The 21,361-nt window shown below is 49.2% G+C and overlaps 1 protein-coding gene across 6 annotated transcripts in view; it reads right to left on the bottom strand.

Annotated features, from left to right (window-relative positions):
• Window positions 1-15,556, bottom strand: part of Tmem51 (transmembrane protein 51) — a 58,098-nt gene extending 42,542 nt beyond the window's left edge. For 2 of the 6 annotated variants that reach the window (XM_052717297.1, XM_052717299.1), the window contains exon 1: window positions 15,109-15,556. The gene's annotated coding sequence lies outside the window, so the exon portion shown is untranslated. Of the gene's footprint in view, window positions 1-11,873; window positions 11,992-14,684; window positions 14,907-15,108 lie in introns of those variants that run through there. The other 4 variants (XM_052717295.1, XM_052717298.1, XM_052717296.1 and 1 more) reach the window with 3 other exon arrangements.
• Window positions 15,557-21,361: the final 5,805 nt, after the last annotated feature.

Raw genomic sequence — 21,361 nt, 5'->3', positions numbered from 1 at the left:
AACGACCATGTGGAGCCAAGAACCCCCCCCATCCCTATTTAAATTACAACTATTTAAATTGTGACCTGGAGATTTGGGGTTGTTTGCACGGTGGCTAGCGGCCTCTTGCCTCAGTTTCCCTACCAGCCATGAGATTGCTCCGAACATTAAATAGCTTCACATAGACAAGGATGTGAAAGACATTCCCCACTCTGCTCCAGATATTAGTCCTGTATGGTGATATTTTATTTGTATTAAAATGTTATTTGTATGTTAATAAATAAAGTTGCCGGGGGTCAGAGCTATTAGCAAGCCATAGGAAAGCAGGGCAGTGGTAGCGTACGCTTGTAATTCCAGCACTTAGTAGGCAGAGCTGGGTAAGTCTCTGTGTGTTCAGGGATACAGCCATTATTGGATACACATGCCTTTAATCTTAATACCAATCATGGAAAACCTGGAGGCCTATACAGACAGGCTGTGAGGAGGCGGTCATGTGGTTGGGTTTACAACCAATGAGAAGGCAGGACAGGAACTCTATATAAAGACTTTAACACAGGGGTAGCTCTGGTTCGGAGAGGTAGGACCACTGCAGGAGGAAGGGTAAGGTTTTGGCTCTTGGCTCTGACCTCTTGGCTTTCTTCTTTGCATTGGTTCTGTGTTTATTGTTTGATGGGAAGGTTGGATACATCTACAGTCCTGTTAAGGACAGTCCCCAAACATCCGTGGCTTTCATCACGACCCGGATGTGCCTCTGTCCCCTAGGAATTTCCCTAGCTACTTCTTGAATAGTGCCCGGCCTGCAAGTTTACAGGAAGCCTCTCCAAGTTCCCGGTAACCAGCTCATCCCGGGTGAGGGAACACATGTGCTCTTGGCAGCCTGCAGCCTCTCCACACTCGTGAGTCAGTGCCAGGGGGAGGATGGCTGAGGAAGCCTGTGAACTTCATCTCTAAGGCAGCCGCAGGAGTTTCCCCCACCCATGACAAAGCTCTTGCATCAACTGCCTCGCTGGCTGGCAATCAGAGAAGTCCAAACCAACGGTGAAGTCCACAGGTCACCCCCAGCACAAAGGCTACCTACTTCTCCGTGTGTAAGCTTGCTCCACAGACCTCCCTGCCTGGTTCTGACCTTTCTTTTCTTAGATGCACAGACCCCTTGGAATATCTGCTGAAAACTACTGACCTGCCTTTCTATAATACAGATGTCTGGACATAAAATTTCAAGTGGTTATCGGGTCCTTAATGGCGCTATGACCTGAATATGAGTTAGCATATGCTTAAAATGACTCAACTGTTTTGCCCCTCTCCTGACAACTGTAATACTTTATTGCTTTGATAATCAGGAGATCAAGTAAATGCAACATTTAAAGGTGTCACTAAATGGATAGATGATTTCTAGAAGGGCGTGTGAGGAGTCAGGAACCTTGAGTACCTCTGGTATGCGCCCCGAAATAAAAAGGGATTTTAGTATTAGTGCTAGACAGCCTCTGACACGATTGTGTCATGTGTACACAACACTTTCATAATTAAACAGTGTTAACAAAACATTGTTTAAGAACTATACACAAGCTATTGTTACTTCCAGGGCTGTGATGGGAAGGGAGGGGTCAACAACGAGGAGGCGGCCAGATTCCTGTCCAGCAGGGAGTTGGGGAACCACGTCAGCTGGTGGGGGGCAGGCACACAAAGACTTGAGACCAGGCACAATTCCAGAGAGCTGCTGCTGGGTCGTCTCTGTGGGTCTTAAATTTCCATGTGGGACAGGACCGTGCGGGCAGTATTTCATTAGCAATGTTGCGAACTGGAGGGATGGGCCAAACCCATGCAAGTTTGTCACCTGCAGAGGCAGGAGATTTTAGGAGGGTGTTTGTTCACTACCCTGCTTCTTCCGGCATCTGCACCCTCGTTTCCAAAGCCTCTGAAGGGGGACTGAAGTTTGAATGCTAAAGGAGCCACCAGAAATAGTCACAAAGCCCTGAACACAAGGCCACCCTACCTAGTAGTAACCTACGCAGAACAACATAGAGAGATTTTTAAAAAGAAAACATTTTCTCTTTAAACACCATAGAAACGATGACGATGACGATTGTTTATTAAATGCCAATTAGAAAATCTAGAGCAGCAGAAAGGAAATGCAAGCCTAATTACACCATCATCCTTAATTCCAAGATCTGTGAGGGTCCCCAGACTTTCTTGTATCCTGTGAAAACAAACACACCTTTTATTTCCTCCCATAATAGGATCTTATTACAACATGGTTTGAGACCTAATATTTATATTGGGATAGTTTTAGTTCTTTTTTGGGGGGAGGGGGCTTTGCACACACTTGCCAAACCCTCTACCAGTGACCTAGAACCCTGGTGCTTAGGATCTAATTCTTAAACCTCTGATACCTAATGATTTACATTTCCGCCATGCACATAGGAAAGTACCCTCTTAGAGTTCTTCCTTCTTCCTTCCCTCCTTCCCGATTTTGAGATAGGGTCTCATGTAGCCCAGTCTGGTCTCAAACTCATGATGTACTTGAGGATGACCTTGAACTCCTAACCCTTCAGCCTCTTGGTTCATGTAGCACTGAGGATGAAACCTAGGGCTCAGTTCATGCTAGACAAGCATTCTACCCACGGAGCTACATTCCAAGCACCGACATTATTTGTCACTTAAGATTCTTATTGTGTTTATTTATTTACTGTTTGTGCACACACATGCATGTGTATATATGTGGTTGTGTAAAGGGCACAATGTGTGTGGCAGTCAGAGAAACAATTTGCAGGAGTTGGTTCTCTCTTTCAACTCTGCGAGTCTCTGGGAACAAACGCAGGCCACAGGCTTGGCTGCAAGTTCCTTTACCCACTGAGCCATCCTACCTGCCCATTAACTTAAACTTTTAAAACACTTTCTGTTTCTTACGTGACGATAGACGGTCTGAATTGGCATGCCCTTGAATACAGTCAGGTGGAATGCTGTTCCACTTTTTCCCTCGTGCCCACTGGGCAGTAACAATTCATCTTTATCCTATCCCTGGGCAGGAAACTTCAGCTTTTCTCTGCCGCCGACCCAGAAAGCTTCTGTGAGTGTTTAGAAAACAAAGCCTTCCAGGCGTGTGCTGAGAACACTGCCCCAGTTTACCAACTGGTCTGTCAAAATGCTTTAATTTTAGAACCTTAATCTATCAACCATTCCCTGTATAATTTTGCCTTTTACCGCCACATTAAAAAGCCCCTTCCCACAGGGGGCTGCATTAACTTGGCAGACCCTCACTTACCCAGTGATCAAGGACCATCATGGCTGATAACGCCATATGGGTAATCTATAGATCCTGATACTGTGTGTGTGTGTGTGTGTGGGGGTGCAACCTCTCCCATGCAGGAACTAGAAAGGCCCTGTCTAATTTTGGGGAAAACAACAGGCAAACTCAACTTGAAGCTGACCAGCACGTGTCCAGGCTTTCAAGGTCAGTGAATTCAAGGAAAAATCTGAAAACTCTCAAGGGCCAGAAGACACTTAGGAGCTGGGACAACCTACACTGTACTGTTTTAGATTGGATGCCAGAGCAGAAAATGGCACTGGGAAGGCCAGAGCCATCCAAATAAATCCCATAGCTTCAGTGGTAATAATATAGTGACTTATATTTGGTCAGAGCAGCAGCCCTCTGTATCCATGGGAACTGCATCCTAGGATTCAGCCAACTGCATACTTCTGGGTCTGTATTGAACATATAAATGATTTTTCCTGTCATTCATTATCCCCTAACACCACAGTTTAGGAATCCTACAATACTTATATTGTGGTTGGCATTATACATATCTAAAGAGTCATTCATGGGGGCATAAGCCTCGAATCCCAGTTCTCAGGAGGCAGAGGCAAGAGGATTGCAAGTTCCAGACTGGCCTGGGCTGTATGAAAAGACTCTGATTCTTTTACCTTTGCTGTGATAAACTATCCTAACAAAGGCAATGGAAGGGAGAAGGGGTTGGTTCTGACCAATAGTTTCAGGATACAGTCCACCATGGTGGGGAGATCACGGAGGCAGAAGCAAAGACGCTGATCATATCACATCTACAATCAGGGAGCAGAGATGGGGGAGTGCAGGCTGGTGCTCAGCTCCCTTTCTCCAGAGAGAGAGCGAGAGCGAGAGCGAGAGCGAGAGCGAGAGCGAGAGCGAGAGCGAGAGCGAGAGAGAGAGAGAGAGAGAGAGAGAGAGAGAGAGAGAGAGAGAGAGCTGAATTCAGTCCCCAGGATACACATAACAGAAACCAACCCCTTCTGACTGTTGCCTGACTTTCACATGCACTCTATGATAGATATGCATCTTGTGTGTGCCCACACATGAGTGCACACACGCATGAGAAGGAGGGAGGGAGAGAGGGAGGGGGGGGGGGGAGAGAGAGAGAGAGAGAGAGAGAGAGAGAGAGAGAGAGAGAGAGAGAAAGAGAGAGAGAGAGGAAAGCAGCTCCTTGGGACCAAGGCCTGGGGTCAAGAGAGCCTGGCGGTGGACGTAGTTGGGAGGCTGGAGCGCAGGACGTCTCTGAAGAGGTCGGTTCTGAGAGCTGGGAAAGCATCAGCTGCCTGGGCCCGCCTACAGACCGCTGGCGAACAGGAAGATGTTGGTTCAGCTCTGTCTGCAGCTCTTGCTTTGCTAATTTGATCTGTTTGCTTTCTAATTCACTGACCCCTTCCTGCTCCCCAGTAAGGTGAAGTCCCCACGAGGGCAAGAGCTGCCTCTCCTGTGTGCTCCGCACCCCAAAGTCAAGAATCACACTGAGTACAGAGCCATGTTTCCAAAATAATTCTGCCTTCAATTTTTACTTGTGATAAAATTCTGCTGGACAATCCATTTGTTCCTTATGATATAAACTTTATTTTCCTACCGAGTTTTTTTTTTTTTAAAGATATTGAGAGGGTGCGCACCTGTGGAGGTCAGAGGACAACACTGTGGAGTGGATTCTCTCCTTCCATCTTTACACGGGTTTCTGGGGATCGAACTTGGGTTGTCAGGATTTCTTGGTAAGCACATCACCTGCTGGGCCATCTCAACAGCCTCGTTACCAAGTTTTAAGCGTGCAGCTTGGTAGCACTAAGGGCACTCCTGTCGTAGGCCAGCCCTCACCAACAGCACATCCATCCATATAGCTCTTCATGTTGTAAAAACCACACCCATCCCCAGCACACGGTAGCTCGCTGTCCCCCTCCCTTCGTCCCTGGAGACCAGGAATCCACTCTACGTCCTTCACTAGTCTGGGGATCTGAACTCAGGTCCTCAAGCTTGTGCGGCAAGCTCTACCCACTGAGCACGCCCGTCTAGTTTGGCGTTTTTCTCTTAACATTAAGTCCACAGGTAGTATGTGCCAGATGTCCTTCCATTTGAAGGCTGAAGGCTATTCCAGTCTGTGTATGGGCCACGTCCTGTCTATCCATCCACCGGTGGATGCTCCTTCCACATCCCAGCTCTCACAAACACAGCAATGAGTACAGCATACCAGTGTCTCTCCTGAGCCCAGTTCTTCTGAGCACAGACCCAGAAGTAGAGCTGCTGGATCGCAAGGCAGCTCTATTCTAATTTTTTTTTTTTTTTTTTGAGGAACTGCCACCACTAAAATAACTTCTAGGAGGAAATTCTGTAGTTCCCCCACCCCACCCCACCCTCACAGCTCTATGGGCCCCTGTGAACTTAACTCTGCTACATGAGGGACTTTACACATCCACCAGAAGCGCTCGCTGCCACCTGAACTTCGTTCCCTTTCCCAGTTCAGCTCAGACTCAACTTCTTTAAAAGTCCTTTCCTTCAAGCTGAGGAACGTAGCCCACTAGGTAGCCTGCTTGTCTAGCGCATATGAGGTCCTGGGTTCGATTCCCAGCATTGCATTAAGTATATGTGCTGGGCAGATCTCTAATCCCTGAACTCTAGGAGTAGTTTAGGAGTTCAAGGTTATCCTCAGCTACACGGTTCTAGGCTAGCCTGTACAACATGAGATGCTATCTCTAAAACACAGTAAAATTCTTCCCTGCACTCTGAGTTTGAGTTAAAGTCTCCTTCCTGGGCCTGGGTCCCCTGGTTATATTCCAGCTGTACAGTACATTCCCCACAGTCTCCCTCAGGATCTTAGACTGTCTCTGGGGGCAGAGGCCGCCTCTTTGTTGAACAGGCTCAGTAACTAAGGACTATAACAGTGCATTTGTTTACCCATTTGCTTATGCAAATATTTTTACATACGCATAGGTCCAAGACACAACCATTTGCACCCCTAATCCTCTGAAAACAAGTGTTACCCAGAGGCAGCTCCAACCCATAATTACCAACCCAGCCTGCAGTTCATGGTGCTATGGACCGGAAGCCTCTTCAGGTTGCTTTCCTAGGGGAAGGCTGAGAGTTTTTTAAAAACCATATTCCTTCCACTACATATCAATAATCCAGGTCCACGTCCTAATCAGGCCAGATAGTGGGAGCAGGGAAGACACAGCACAAGAAGGTAAGTCATTCTCAGCCCCTCTCCAGACCTGGTGTGAGGAGGAAACCGGCAAAAGATAGGATTCCATTAAGTGGAACTGGGCCTACAGCTTGGTGGATTAGTATATGCAAGACTCAGGGTTTAGTCCCAGCATCCACCTACCCCAAGTCTCAGGCAAAGAACATGCCAGAACCTTCTGGAGACTTCCAGAATTATATATTATTATACAAGACCATGATCTCAAGGTACTGGCTCACCATGGTGAACTTGGGTTCATATGTTGGGTGAAGTTAGGCTGTTCCTGGTCCTGTTAGGCCAAGAAGACAGTCTGGGGAGTTGTCAGTCAATCCATAAATCTCTACATAGGTACACACGTACACATGTACACACACACACACACACATACACACACACACACACAGAGTGAGAGAGAGAAGAGAGAGAGAGAGAGAGACAGAGAGAGAGAGAGGAGAGAGAGAGAGAGAGAGAGAGAGAGAGAGAGAGAGAGGAGGGTTGGGACGTAGTTCACTGGAGGAATGCTTGTCCAGCATGCACAAAGCTCTGAGTTCGAGCCTCAGCACCATATAAACTGGGTGTGGAGGGCAATCCCAGCACTCCTGTAATCCCAGCACGCCTGTAATCCCAGCACGCCTGTAATCCCAGCACGCCTGTAATCCCAGCACTCCTGTAATCCTGAAGTGGTAGAAACAGGTGGATCAGGAGTTCAAAGTCACATTGAGCAACTTGATGAGTTTGAGGCCAGCCTGGGTTATGTGAGACTTTGTCTCAACAAAGAAAAGAGAATATTAAAAAAGAAGAGAAGGGGGGCTGCAGAGATGGCTCAGTGCTTAAGAGCACTTGCTGCTCTTCCAGAGGTCCTGAGTTCAGTTCCCAGCAACCACATGGTGGCTCACAACCATCTATAGTGAGATTGGGTGCCTTCTTCTGGCGTAAAGTCATACAGGTTGATAGAGTACTCATATACATAAAATAAATAAATAAATCTTTAAAAAAAAGAGGTGGAGGAAGAAGAAATGATGAAATAGGAAATGGGATTATTATGCCCAGGTGGTAGATAAGTGCTGCCACTGAACAAAGTAATGTGTGCTTTTTAAAAAGAATTATTTTGTAATTTATTTGTATATGAGTGCTTGCAAGTGTGTGTGTGTGTGTGTGTGTGTGTGTGTGTGTGTGTGTGTGTGTATCCATATGTGTGTAGATACCCAAGGAAGCCAGAAGAGGGCATCAGATCCCCTGGAACTGGAGTTACAGGCTGTTATGAGCTGCCATGTGGGTTCTGGGAACCAAACCCAGGTCTTCTGCAAAAGCAGCCAGTGCCCTTAACCATCTCTCCATCATCTCTCCATCATCTCTCCATCATCTCCCCATCATCTCCCCATCATCTCTCCATCACCTCTCCATCACCTCTCCATCATCTCCCCATCTGATGAAGGGATGCTTTATAGCAGCATTATAAGCAGGCTTGCTGCCAGGTAGCAATGGGCTTTCCTAAAGAGTGTTCCTAGTGTGTGCACAGTGTGGCCTTCAGCCAGCACAGTCTGTGCTGTGGATGTGGGTCCAGGCCAGCTCACTACCTCACACTTGACTGCCTAGCCTCCTTTGGAATGCTGCCACAGTCTCCACTTGGAAACACTCATCAGAGTGAGGCCCGGTGCCCACCCACCCCTTGCCTCTGTTTCTTCTAAGAGGCAGGAGGATCTCAGTGAGTTGAGGCCAGCCTGGTCTACAGAGGGAATTTCAGGACATCCAGGACTGTTATAAGGAGAAACCTGTCTTCAAAAACCAAAAAAACAAAACAAAAAAAATTGAGAAGGAGGCTGTGTAAAAAGCAGCTTTCCACTTTGTGATGTGTTTTACTTTCAAGGTCTCTGAATTCTTTCAAGGGACAGTTCGCACTCAGGGTGTACGCAGAATGCTTGCAAGCAGTTCCCCCTTCCTGCTGGCCCTGCCTCCCACCCCTGAGTTCTGTCCTTGCAAACCCCTGAGCTGCTTCTGGGAACTATCCAAGGAATCCTGAGTTCCTAGGATCACAGCATTAAAAACCCAGCGGCCCGAAGCAGGACTCCCCCAAACTCTTACCGCAGAGACAAACATGCGCCTTTTGACTCAGAGTACACTCACATACTGACTTCCCATAGGCCCAAGAGATGCTCAGCAGGTAAAGGTGCGTGTGGGGAAGCCACGCCTAATGACCTGTGTTTGTTAGACCCACGAGGCAGAAGGAGAGTACCAACTCCTGCAAGCTGTCCTCTGATCTCCTCAGGCACACCTAGGCCCACATGTACCCCAGCTTACATCTACACCCACACATGCACACGCACAAAATAGTAAATGTGATTTTAAAAATTGGTAAACACACACCAGGTGTGGTGGCCCATGCCTTTAATCCTGGGACTAGGGAGGCAGAGGCAGGAGGATCTCTGTCTGGGAGTTTGAAGCCAGCATGGACTACACAGAGAGTCCCAGGACAGCCAGGGCCACATGGTCAGAACTTGTTTCAAAGTACCCAAATAATTTTAAAAAATTAATAAACATACTCTCCATGGGCCAGTGAAATGACTCAGCAGGTAAAGATTCTTGCTACTGAGTCCAATGACCTGAGTTTGATCCTTGGGACCCACACGGTGGAAGGAGAGAGTCAGCTCCTAAAAGTCATCCCTTGACCTCCACGTATAGCCATGAACTGCACATGGTTCGAACCCCTCTCAGACAGACACAAAAACAAATGTTTTTAAAAATTATGCACACGGGTTTCTAGCCTTTCTTCTCTCTTATGTTTAAAAAAACAGGGCAAGAACACTTAACCGACTGTCAAACCCACTGGTAAGATACTACCTAAACCCATGGCACATACCTGCCATCCCAGAACCACAGAGGTGGAGGCAGGGGGATCAGGAGTTCAAGGTCATCTTTGGCTATCTAGTTAGTGAAGACTAGCCTGAAATACAAGGTCCCGGGTCTCAAAAAACCAAATCAAACCAAAGCAAACCCAAGCAAACAAACAAAAGAGGTTGCCCACAGTCTGTAAACGTTAGCCTGGAAGATGCCCATTGTCCATCCAGGGATGGACTCCATCAATACTAACATTGTTCTGTCCCAGAAGTCTGTCCCCCAAGAGGAGACCCTCCCTGCATCACGTGCCTAGGAAGCAAGTTCTCTGCACATTTTATTTTGCCTTTGATTCTTTTTTTAAAAAATATTTTAAAATAAGTGTGTGTGTATGAGTATCATGTGCCCGTGTGTGTGTGTGTGTGTGTGTGTGTGTGTGTGTGTGTGTGCATATGGGTGTGTCTGTACACCACAGCACATGTGCAGAGGCCAGAAGAGGGCTCCATGTAGCATCCTCTAGCACTCCCTGCTTTCCTCCTTTGTGGTAGCAGTTCTCAACTTGTGGGTCACAAACAACCTTTCACAGGGGTCACATATCAGATATCCTGCATATCAGATATTTACATTAAAATTTATAACAGTAGCAAATTGCAGTTATGAAGTAGCAATGAAAATGCTTGTACGGTTGTGGGTCAGCACAACATGAGGAACTGTATTAAGGGGTTGCAGCATTAGGAAGGTTGAGAACCACTGCTTTGAGGCAAAGTCTCTCCCTGAACCTTGGGATCTCGTTTCTTCAGCCAGACTGAAAGCCAGTAAACCCCAGGGACCGTCCAGTCCCCATCCTCTACAGACCTGGGGTTACAGGCCATGGAGAGATGCCCAGCCTGTTACTTGCAAGCTGGGACCTGAATTCATGATTGTAGAACAAGTGCTTTTAGCCACTGAAACATCTCTCCAGCTGTACTCTTGCTACCTCTTCCGAGAAGAAGGGCTGAAATGAACAAGCCCCAATTAGATGATCATTGACATCCCACAATGCCTAGACTGGGGAAGCTGTGGGGCTGGGGTGGTAGCACTAGTTGGCTTAAAATGAACACAAGTGAAATCAGACTCTTCCTCTGTGTGACCTTGGGCTCCCACCGGTCCCATCCAGATGCCAGCCTCCTCTTTCTAAGAACCTCATGAGTCTCGGACATCTTAAACACAATCCTCTCTCTAACACTCACAGTGATACAGAAGCACGGACCCCGAAGCCCCATGCACCTTGAATTGTGTTAGAGGATTTGGGTTAAAGGCAGCGTCTTGGTTGAACTGATCCTAAAGTCCATCAGGTGGAAGCACATGAGTCTAGCATGCCAGAACCTGTGGGGGGAAACTAGTCCCTTCGGAGCGTAACACCTCAGAACGCAAAACCAGATGTCACACCACAGAGCAAACTCAATCAGGCCCACAGCCAGTGTTGCTGGGTCTATGACACTGCCCTTTCCTGTCTTGATGAGGGATATGTGTGTTTGCTGTCCAGAGATGCAGTAGTTTCTTTAATCTGCAGTTGCAGAGACGCCTGCATGGCTCAGTGGGTAAGGCAGTCTCAGACACATATCGCCAACATCTCCCTCCCAGATGACAATGAGCAGACAGGTCCTGAAAATGTCAAACCTCCTCCCATGTCTTTCAGGCCCCTCCCCTTAACTCCTTCTCAACACAGCACTGTGGAAGGGTGCAGCACAGGGAGAAGGGGCTTCTGGGGACGGAATCACCCTGTTTTTGTTCCCAGCTTCAATTCTCTCCCCATAAGAATCACCCACAAGGTCTTAGGGTGTGGCTCACCCAACGTGCATGAGGCCCTGGCTCCCAGCCCCAGCACCACAGAAACTGGGTGAGGTGCTGGATGTCTGTGAGCCTTGCACTCAGGAGGTGAGGCAGGAGGATCAGAAGTCATTTCCAGCTACATGTGGGGGGCAAAGCCAGCTTGGGCTGCATGAGACCCTGTCCCTCAAACTAACAAACATCCAGAAGGACCCTCAAAAACATCCAAGACAGGCTGATGAGACGGCTCAGCAGGTAAGGGTGCTTGCTGCCAAGTCCTGTGATCTGAGTTCCTATCCCCAGAACCCAAGGTAGAAGACAACTGTCTCCCAAAAGTTGGCCTCTGACCTCTATACACATGCTTCTGCATGCACATACCTGCATTTACACACTAATAGTAAATAAAATAAAATAAAATAAAATAAAATAAAAAGGAATCATCCTAGAGAGAATTGGGAAAGTCAAGCTCTGGTCCTGGCTTTGATCTCAGGCTTGTCCTTTCCCTTCCTTGGGCCTCAGTTTCACCATTTGTAAGAATAGCAGATTGCACTTCTGAAGCTAAGGCCCCTGCTGGTTCCCACATCCTAGGTCCAAAAGTGACCAGCATGCAAATGTGAGGGCAGCTGAGCCTGTAAATCTAGGCCAAGGGAGACCCGAGTAAACAGCTGAACAGCAACAGGCTGTGCACCAAGGCTAACCAGCCATTCTGAGATAGGACTGGGGCTTGAGAAAGGGGAATGAGGAGTCAACCCAAGGTACGGTGGCTGGGACAGGTTAGCATAGACCCACCTGTCAGATCTCTGGCCCCGGTCTCGGGCCATCTGGAAGTGGTCAAGGCAGCCTGGCCTGTGGCAGGGAAAGGAAAACCAAACAAGAATTCCCAGGAGAGGAGGCCCGGCGCCAAGGCCTGGAGAAAAAAAAAAAAAAAAAAAAAAAAAAGACACTGCCAGGCCAGGCTAGGTTGCGCCACCTGACCAGGCTGGGGAGAAGCAGAACTCAATGGAACATCCAGAAAGACCCAGCTGCTAAGAAGTCATCCGATCTGACCCTCACATGGCCACGCCCCCTAGAATCACATGAAGAACCCCAGAAGGGAGTCTGGGCTTCCGTGTGCCTCCACTTATGAAGGTCTCTGGCCCTTCTGAATTACATGGGTCACATGAAAGTGGTGGGTGGTCAGTCGGAAGCTCCCCTCCACCCGATACACTGCAGGATCCCCCTGTAACCTCCAGGCAATGAGACTTTGGACAAGGAGGGTGTTCTTGAGGCTGCAAAGTGCAGGACGTACTCCCCTGCACACCAGAGCACTGACCATAAAAGTGAAAGGAAACAGCACCCAGACAGATTCCTCCCAGCCCATTGGGACGGCACTGGGACTTTCCCAGCGTCTCTCACTCCCTAGAATCCCGCCCTAGAATCTCTTTTTGATCTGCAGTCGCAACAAGAGGAGTCTAGAGCCCAAGCCTTCCACTCCTCTAGCCCAAGAGATGAGAGAGGGCTCGCTGCTAGCCTCGGAACAGGGAAGGGCAAAAATGCAGGAACATGATGGTGTAAATCTGCAGCCTTCCCCCTCAAGGGCAAGCTGCCCACAGAGAACGTCAGCAGGAGCCACGTCTTCCGTATCCAGAGAAGATGGAGAAAGCCCTGAGCCTGGGATATCTGGAACCTAAGCAACAGCTGGAGAGCCCAGGACCCTGCCAACATCCTGGGAACTCATGGAATCTCTGATAGGAAAGAGGACAACCATTTGGGCCTCCCAGGGAGCCCAGGAATCCTGCCCCTGATCATCAAGTCACATGTGAAGGTCAGAAGTTAATCCTTGCCTCCTGTATGGTTTCCTACCCAGTGCCCCTCTGTGTCCCTGCTGCCCAGGTCATAGCCAGTTTTCCTGCTCCCAGCTGTCTTTTTAAATTAAGTTTGAGAAAGTCTGGATGCTGCTGCTGTATCTTGTTCAGTGCTGGGGGTGGAACCCAGGGCCTCACATGACAAGCAAGCACTCTACCACTGAGTCCCGCCCCCCCCCCCACAAGAATTATCTTAACCTTGTGATCAGATGACTCCCCTGCCTTAAGACCTAGAATGGAATGTGTCTACCCTGTCCACCTTAGGCAGCTCCTAGCCCACAGAAAATGCTCAGTCTACCTCTGCCCACCTCTGTGGGATGTTCCAATATAATCCTTGCCTGCTTAGTCCGACTTGTCACGGACCTCCAGGCCTTTAACTTGCCCCTCAGCCCTCCTACAAACCCACCCTCACTACACGAATGGCACCCCATCCAGCACATCTCCATACTATGGACCTCCATGTTATTGCTTCTGCTATCTCAGCAGTTCTGATACCTTCCTCTCATGTCTCCCAAGGGATGCCAGTGTCCTCATGACTACACCAGTTCTTTTTTTTTTTTGTTCCCCCCCCCCCAATCTTCCTAATATAACAAACTACAAAGTATATGCCACCCATGTCTCATCGCTGTCTAGGGGACCAGCACTCCCATCTCAGAGGGGGTGACTGCCCACCCTCCATCATACAACCGACAGGAGTACAGTGGGATGTATCATTGGCCGTCCTCTAGGGCCCTTGCTGTATCTACCTCTGATGCCCTTGGTTTCCTGATTGGGCAGGCCCGGCCTTGGGTGATACCCAACGACTAACAGGTTTACCACAAGCCTCTCTTTCTCTCTACTCATGTCTTTCTTTCGGTCTGGGTTCGTGGAACCTTTGATAAGTTCTGAGGGAGCTATTTGGAAGGGAGGAACTACCCTCCCCGCCCCCCCCCCCCCACCTTGAGCAGGTCTCAGTGGGGAAGCTGACCCTTTATTAAGAGGCCAACCTTCAAGTTAGCCTTCAAAACAAAAGCTAGAGGAGACCCTGGAGGGGACAGGTGAGGATCCTTTCACCTGTAAGCTTGCTCCCTCTCACCTACCTAGGCCCTGCTCCTTCACTCTTCCATCCTTAAGTTCCTAGATTGGCCAAGGTCCCGGCTCAGGGCCATGAGCATCAACAGAGGAGCAAAACACCACCTTGCAGGGTCCTCCATAGCAGCTTCCAGGACAGATCTCCTGTTCCTGCCCTGTGACTTAGAAAACTTCTCTCTTAAAGTAGCCGACGTGGTAACCAACTTGGTGTTCCCTCCTCAAATGCACCCCCAACACTCAAGTCAAGTATTAGCCAACTTGCTCTCTCATAGGTATTGTATCTCCCTTGAGCCCTGTAACTTACCTACAGATTACTTCTACAAGCACGAATCTTAATCCGGTAACAGACAGAAATAAGAGTAGATGGTGTCCACCCCCACATACAAGGACAGGGGCTCATGAGACCAGCGAGATGCCCTATCCAAGTTCCTTCCTCTCAAAAGCACCAGTGCCCAGGTGCCTCTGTCCCAGGCCCAGGCAGATGACACCTGTCCCCGCCAACAGGGGGCCCCCGAAGCCGGAGCGATGCCGAGAGGCCGGAGTACCCCACACTGGCCGGGTGCGGCTGCAGAGGGTGCGGGGCTCGAAGTTCCCTGGGGAACAGGTTCTGCATGATGCTCCGGGGAGCATAGACACCCGACTGGGGCCCCACAGGACAACCCCCGACGCGAGGGCGCAGACTCACCCGGGAGGCAGCGGGTCGCACTGGGTCTCTGCCCGGTGGCCCGGGGCTGGGGGTTCGGCGACACCCCCACCCCAGGCAATCATGGGCCGCGGAGCCGGAGTTGGGGAGCACTGCGTGGAGAGGGCGCGCAGCCCGGGGACTGCAGTGGGGATTAGCCCGCACGGCCTGAAGCGCGGAGAGCTGGAGGGAGGGACCGAGGGCGCCTGCAGGAGGCGCCGCCCACCTGCCCACCCTGCGCCCTGCGCCACCGGGCGGGGACCGGGACCCTGGGGCGGAGCAGGCTGGAGGGCCTGGCACTGCGCAGCGCAGTACAGCGTCCTGGACCTCGCACTCTGCGGCGGGGGGATGGCTGTCTAGGGGGACACTCGCGGGGTAATGAGTGATGGGAGTCCCTGCTCGGGGACCTCACCTGGGCTTAACTCACCTTCTTGTGCTCCCAGGCGGCCGCCTTCTCTTCATCGGCAGCTCCGGCCGCCCAGCCCAGTGATGGGAGGAGGAGGGAAGGAGGAAGGAAGCGAGATTTTCCCAGGCTCTCAGCTCACGCCGTCGGCCAGCTCCCCACTCCCGGGTCTCCCGGACGCTCTCCGGATCTCTACTTTGAGCCCCAGCTTGGGAGTGTCCCCGTAAGGGGCGCGTTCCCAGCTTGGCAGAAAACTTTCCAGCGAATCACAGGCTGACTTCTCCCTCCGCCTGGAGCGGGGGAGGGTCCTCCGAACAGAGAGCCGTCTCACCTGCCTGGAAGTTTGCCTGGGAACCCCGCGACTCCAGGCAAGGATCTGCGTCCCCTGCCAGCTCTGAATTCCGACATGGGTCAGGCCAGGGTCCCCTTCATGGGTGCGCGTCCAACTCTCTGAAGTTCAAGGCCTGAGAAGTCTTTGGGCAGCCCGGTGTCAGAGAAGCTGGCTGGGGACAAAAGGCGCCTCCTGCTGGGGTGACCGCTTTCTGGACAAGCTGCACAGCCTGGCTGCAGCCAAGTTTACTTGTAATTCCTGGGTACTCCCAGTCCGCAAATTCACCGTGCTGTATACTTCCGGAGTCCAATCACACACTGTACACTGCTACTTCTAACTTGTAGTAACAGCTAGCAAGAGATTAATTTGGGGATGCCTTGTGATTTAGGAGGTGCAAAAGGCTTTTTTTTTTTAAACAGAGGCTTGGAGCGCAAGAGTAGCTGCTATACTATATCTCACTTCCTTACTCTGAACTCGGCCTGGGTTTCCACCCACCCCCAATCATTTTCCCTCAACCCCCCACAAACCTTCAGATAGTTATTGATTACACCCAATGCCCAGGCCTCGAGGTTACATTTCATTCTGACAGACCCGAGGCAGGTCATTCAGACAGTCTCAAAGGTGGAAGCAAGGAATACTGGTACTTTTCCATGCTGGGATCCAGCCCCAGACCCGCCCTACTCTGCATCTCATCCAGCTGGGCGGGTCTGACTATCTCGGAAACCCATCTTCCTAGTGGGGAGAGGCCAAGAACTTCACAAAAAAGCTGAGCTTTGAGCAAAGCCCAGAGAGTGGCAAAGGAAGTGTGCTTCGCTCCTCCGCCTCCCCTGTTCAACACTGTCTCCATGTGCTTCTGTTTCTGCATCTTCCCATACAGGAGCTGCCAGCCAATTCACCCCACTACCTGTCAGCTCACAAGTCAGCTCACCAGGGCCAGAGACATGTGGCCTTAGGGGAAAAGATCCAAAGAGGAATCCCAAACAGTGGTTTTCTATTACCTGCTGTGCTGTGAACCAGGCTTTTTCTTTTGGGCCACCAACCAGCTCCCAGATCAGGACACAGAGACTTATTATTAGTTTTGAATGCTCAGCCTAACTTAGGCTCATTTCTGGTTACCTCTTTTCACTTAAACTGTTCCTCTTTATCTAGCTTTTGCCTTGGGACTTTTTTTTTTAACCTTCTTTCTATATATCTTACTTTCACTGTTTCTCTCTGTCTGGCATCTGTCTGGCTTCTTGCCCTGGGTATGTCCCTCTTTCTCTCCTTCTCTTGTTCCTATTTATTCTCTCTGCCCACCAGCCCTGCCTATCCTTTCTCTGCCTAGCTATTGGTGGTTCAGCTCTTTATTAGACCAGTCAGGGTCTTAGGCAGGCAAGGTGAAACAAATGCAGCACATCTTTACAGGAATAAATGCAGCATAAACAAATGTAACACATCTTTACACAGGTAAAGTAACATTCTGCAACATAAACAAATGTAACACACCTTTACACAGGTAAAGTAACATTCTGCAGCATAAACAAATGTAACACATCTTTGCCTAGTTAAATAATATTCTCTAAGAGTGCTGTCTAGTTTATGTCAACTTGACACAAGCTATAATCATCTTTGAGGGGGGAACCTCAAGTACGAAAATGCCTCCATAAGTGCAGGCAGACCTGTAGGGCATTTTCGTAATTAGTGATCAGTAAGGGAAGGCAGGGTCCATTGTGGGTGGAGATACCCCTGGGCTGGTGGTCCTGAGTGCTATAGAAAGCAGGCTGAACAAGCTGTGAAGAACAAGCCAGTAAGCAGCACCCCTCCATGGCCTCTGCATCAGTTCCTGCCTCCAGGTTCCTGCCCTGCTTGAGTTCCTGTCCTGAATTCCTTCTGTGATGAATAGTGATGTAGGAGCACAAGCCAAATGCCACCCCCAGCTTGCTTTTGGTCACAGTGTTTCATCACAGAAATAGTAACCCAAACTAAGACATCTGTTATCACAGGAGAGCAGGGCCGGGGTTGGATGATGGTTACTATCTACTGAACCCTGCGCTGCAAACATCAGACCTTCACACAACACTAGAAGGAAGACCCTTGTTCTGGCTTTTCAGGGGAGGCCACTAAAAATGAAGTAAGTTATGTGCTTGGATCTGCCAGCATCGAGGGAGTCGGGATTTGAACTAAGGGTCTCTGTAGGACCCTGGCTCTGAATAGCTATGTCAGGAGTTTCTGAGTGCTGACAGAATAATGTTCCCCCTAAAGATGTTCACATTCAGTCTCCAGAATCCGATGCCTTAGATGGCAGAGGAGACTGCAGGTGTGATCAAGTTGTGAGTCACGTGATCGGGATTCATCCAAAGTGGTCACAAGGGCTTTTATAAGTGGAAGGTAGGAGGGTCAGTCACATCAGAGATGTGACAGTGGACGTAGGCATCAGATAAAGCTTCTGAAAGGGGCCATTAGCCAAGGGATGTTAGCATCCTGTAAGAGCTGGGAAAGGTAAGAGTAGATTATGCGATAGAAAGCCCAGGAGGGTCATCACACGTGCTGTTCTGACACATTGATTTCAGCCTGGGAGAAGCTGGTACTGGACCTCCAGAACTGTAAGGTTAAGTAGCCTCGTTGCTCTAAGCCATGTATCAGTTCCTGACAATTTGTTACAGCAGCCGCTGGGAACGAATACAGCTAGCACTCTCAGCTGTATAGGCCAATGCTGATTTCACCAGCCCTTCTGCTGACTGTCCATTGTAAAGCTCTTCTCTCAAGAGGCACCAGGAGATATCCTGAATCCCAGATTTAGAAAGAGGGTAAGATTTCATCAGAACTGTCTTTATTTTTTTTGCTTCTCTGCCATTTGTGAACTGTATGACCTTGGGAAAGTGTCTTCTCCTCTCTGGGCCTCAGTTTCTTTCTTTAGATGTAAAAACAGTGATGCTGGCTGGACACATGGGTGGAGCTAGAGTTTTCCTGTCTGGCCCACAGTCAGGACAAATCTCTCTCACCTGCCAGTCCCACAGCCTCTCAGACCCGACCAAGTAAACACAGAGACTTATATTGGTTACAAACTGTATGGCCGTGGCAGGCTTCTTGCTAACTGTTCTTACAGCTTAAATTAATCCATCTCCATTAATCTATACCTTGCCACGTGGCACGTGGTTTACCGGCATCTTCACATGCTGTTTCTCATCGTGGCGGCTGGCAGTGTCTCTCTGACTCAGTCTTTCACTTCCCAGCTTTATTCTCCTCCTTGTCCCGCCTATACTTCCTGCCTAGCCAATGGCCAATCAGTGTTTTATTTATTGACTAATTAGCAACACATTTGCCATACAGAACATCCCACAGCATATGGGGGACATATGCCTATGACCTCAGAACCTGAGATGCTGAGGCAGGAGGATTGCACATTTGAGGCCACCTTGGGCAACCTTCTTTTATCACCAGTGAGGACTGAAACGTGGGCCTCATGCATATGGGCTGACTATTTTACCATCAAACTACATCTCCAATCCTAGTTGACTAACTTAATGAGACTTTCTCCAAAACAATAAACTAATTAGCTTAATTAAGTAATTCTTGAAATACGGGCTGAAAATGTAGCTCAGTGGGTAGAGTGTTTGCTCTGCCTGTGTTCCCCAGCAGGGCCTAAACCCCTGTGGGGTGGCACATCCTGTAATCCCAGCTCTGAGGAGGCAGAGGCAGGGAAATTAAAACTGCAAGGTCATCCTCGGGCCAGCCTGGGCCAATTGGTACCCTGTCTTTGGATGATGATGATGGCCATGATGAATGCATAGCCTGTGTATGGATAGCCCTGGGTCCTATCCTCAGCACATAAAGCACAAAAACAAAGTAAAAATAGTGATGCTAAAAATACCCCCCTTGCAGGATCGATATGAGGATCAGATGCAGCAGAATGTGACGGAGCTCTGTGTGAGTCCCTGTGTCTTCTGAGCTGCTGCTGTTGGGGACGCTGACCTGCCCGATCTTAACACAGGGCTCTTCGGAGTAGACCTGTCTAACGGGGCCCTTCCTGAACTCTGGCTGAGTGGGCAAGCGATACTTAAAAATGAAAGTCTAGCTGGGCTTGGTGGTACACGCCCGAAGTCCTGGCATTTGGGAGCAGAGGCCTCGGGAGGATCAGAGGTTCAAGGTCACTCTTTTTACATAACAAATTTGAGGATAGCCCTTTGTGAGATTCTGTCTACACACACACACACACACACACACACACACACACACACACACACACACACCCCAACCAATAAACCAACCAACCAGCCAAACAAATAAACAAACAAAAACCCTTTATTATTTTTTTTTTAAAGAACCATACACCAGCCAAGTAGGTGGCACACACCTTTAATCCCAGCGCTCAGGAGACAGAGGCAGGCAGATCTCTGTGAGTTTGAGGCCAGTCTGGTCTATAAAGTGAGCAAGTTCCAAGACAGCCAGAGCTGATACAGAGAAACCCTGTCAGTGGGGGGGGGGGGGGGGGGGGGGGGGGGGGAGGAGAGCCATACATAAACAAATTTTAAGAGTCAGTGACTAGACCCTTTTCTGATCATGTGTAAGTGGAAAGAAAAATATCTCCTTGAGAAAAAATGTGCTCATAGGCCAGCAAAATGGCCCAATGGATAAAAAGCACTGTTCAATTCCCAGACCCAAGAGAAGATGGAAAGACAGATCCACAACATTGTTTTCTGACCGCCATGAGCACTGTGGCATCAGTATGCCCCCCCATCACACTCACATAACAGTAATAATTGTTTCATGTGCTCATGGGCCAGCAGAATGGTTCAGCGGGTAAAACACATTGACCGAATTTATCTTAGGAACCCGTATGGCAGAAGGCGAGACAGACTCCCAAAAGTTATCTTCTGACCTCCACATGTGTGTAAATGAGCATAGACACATAAATAAATACACAATTGAAAATGTTTACTATGTTTATAATATTTAGAAGTTGCTCAGGAGTCAGCTGTTAGCCCTGTGCCTTCTATTGCTGGCTGTGGCTTCTGCCATCTGTCACTGTTTTCCCTCCCAGGTTCCTGTTTTTCCTATTTACTTTTTTTCTTTTTTTAAACGGAAATCATTGTGTACTCAGACTTCCCTCAAACTCACGATCCTCCTGCCTCAGCCTTCTGAGTGTAGATTCCCAATTACTCTTCCTAGGAGCTCAGGAAGAGCTGAGCCCACACTTCTTTGCTGCTGCCCCTCCCACGGTCAGCAGTAAGCCACGTATGTGTGCAACTTGGCCTCAGGCTGGACCATCCCTACTGTTCACCAGGAAGTGACCTGTCTTGCGTGCGGGCTTCGAGAGTGACATAGTTGTCCAACCTCTCTGAAGGTTGAGTCGGCTCCTGGTAGTAGACACACTGTGTTCACACTGTGCCACGCAAAATCAGAGAGTGGGACCTTTTGTTTAAAGGAAACAGTTGTTGCCTTTTTTCCTGAAAAAAATTTTTTTTAAATTTCAGAAATGCCTTCTCTGCCTACTGCCCCAGTGTCACTGGCCAGTGGGGACAAGCCAGATAGCTGGGAACAGAGCCTGGGAAGACATCCCAACGTTTGGTACAACTTCTCTTGTCCTGTTCTGTCTTTCTGAGACAAGGTCTTACCATGTAACCCTGGCTGGCCCGGAGCTCACTATGTAGACCAGGCTGGCCTGGAATGTGTGGACTGCCTCCCATTTTTGCCTCCGAATGCTGGGATCCCAGGCATGTACTACCATGCCTGCTAGGCCGCTGCTTTTGAGACGTGTGATTTACAGAACCAGTGGCTCCATCTCTTACGCCCAGATGTGTGTACCTGGGTATGCAGAAACGCCCCTCCATATCTCCATATTTGTCCTTGAAATTAATGGTCTGCACTGCTAAGTTGAGGATGTGTGGTGTGGGTTTTAACCCATTTCCACTACTCTCAGCTTCCATTAGGGGCCCTGCCAATAAAGCATGCCAAGGAACTTGACGG

The sequence above is a fragment of the Peromyscus californicus genome, unplaced genomic scaffold (assembly GCF_007827085.1).
Source record: "Peromyscus californicus insignis strain IS unplaced genomic scaffold, ASM782708v3 Scaffold_5__1_contigs__length_169319896, whole genome shotgun sequence".
In the NCBI taxonomy this organism is placed as follows: Eukaryota; Metazoa; Chordata; class Mammalia; order Rodentia; family Cricetidae; genus Peromyscus; species Peromyscus californicus.
Note: the sequence above shows the minus strand (reverse complement) of the source record. Positions and strands in the feature narration are given on the sequence as shown.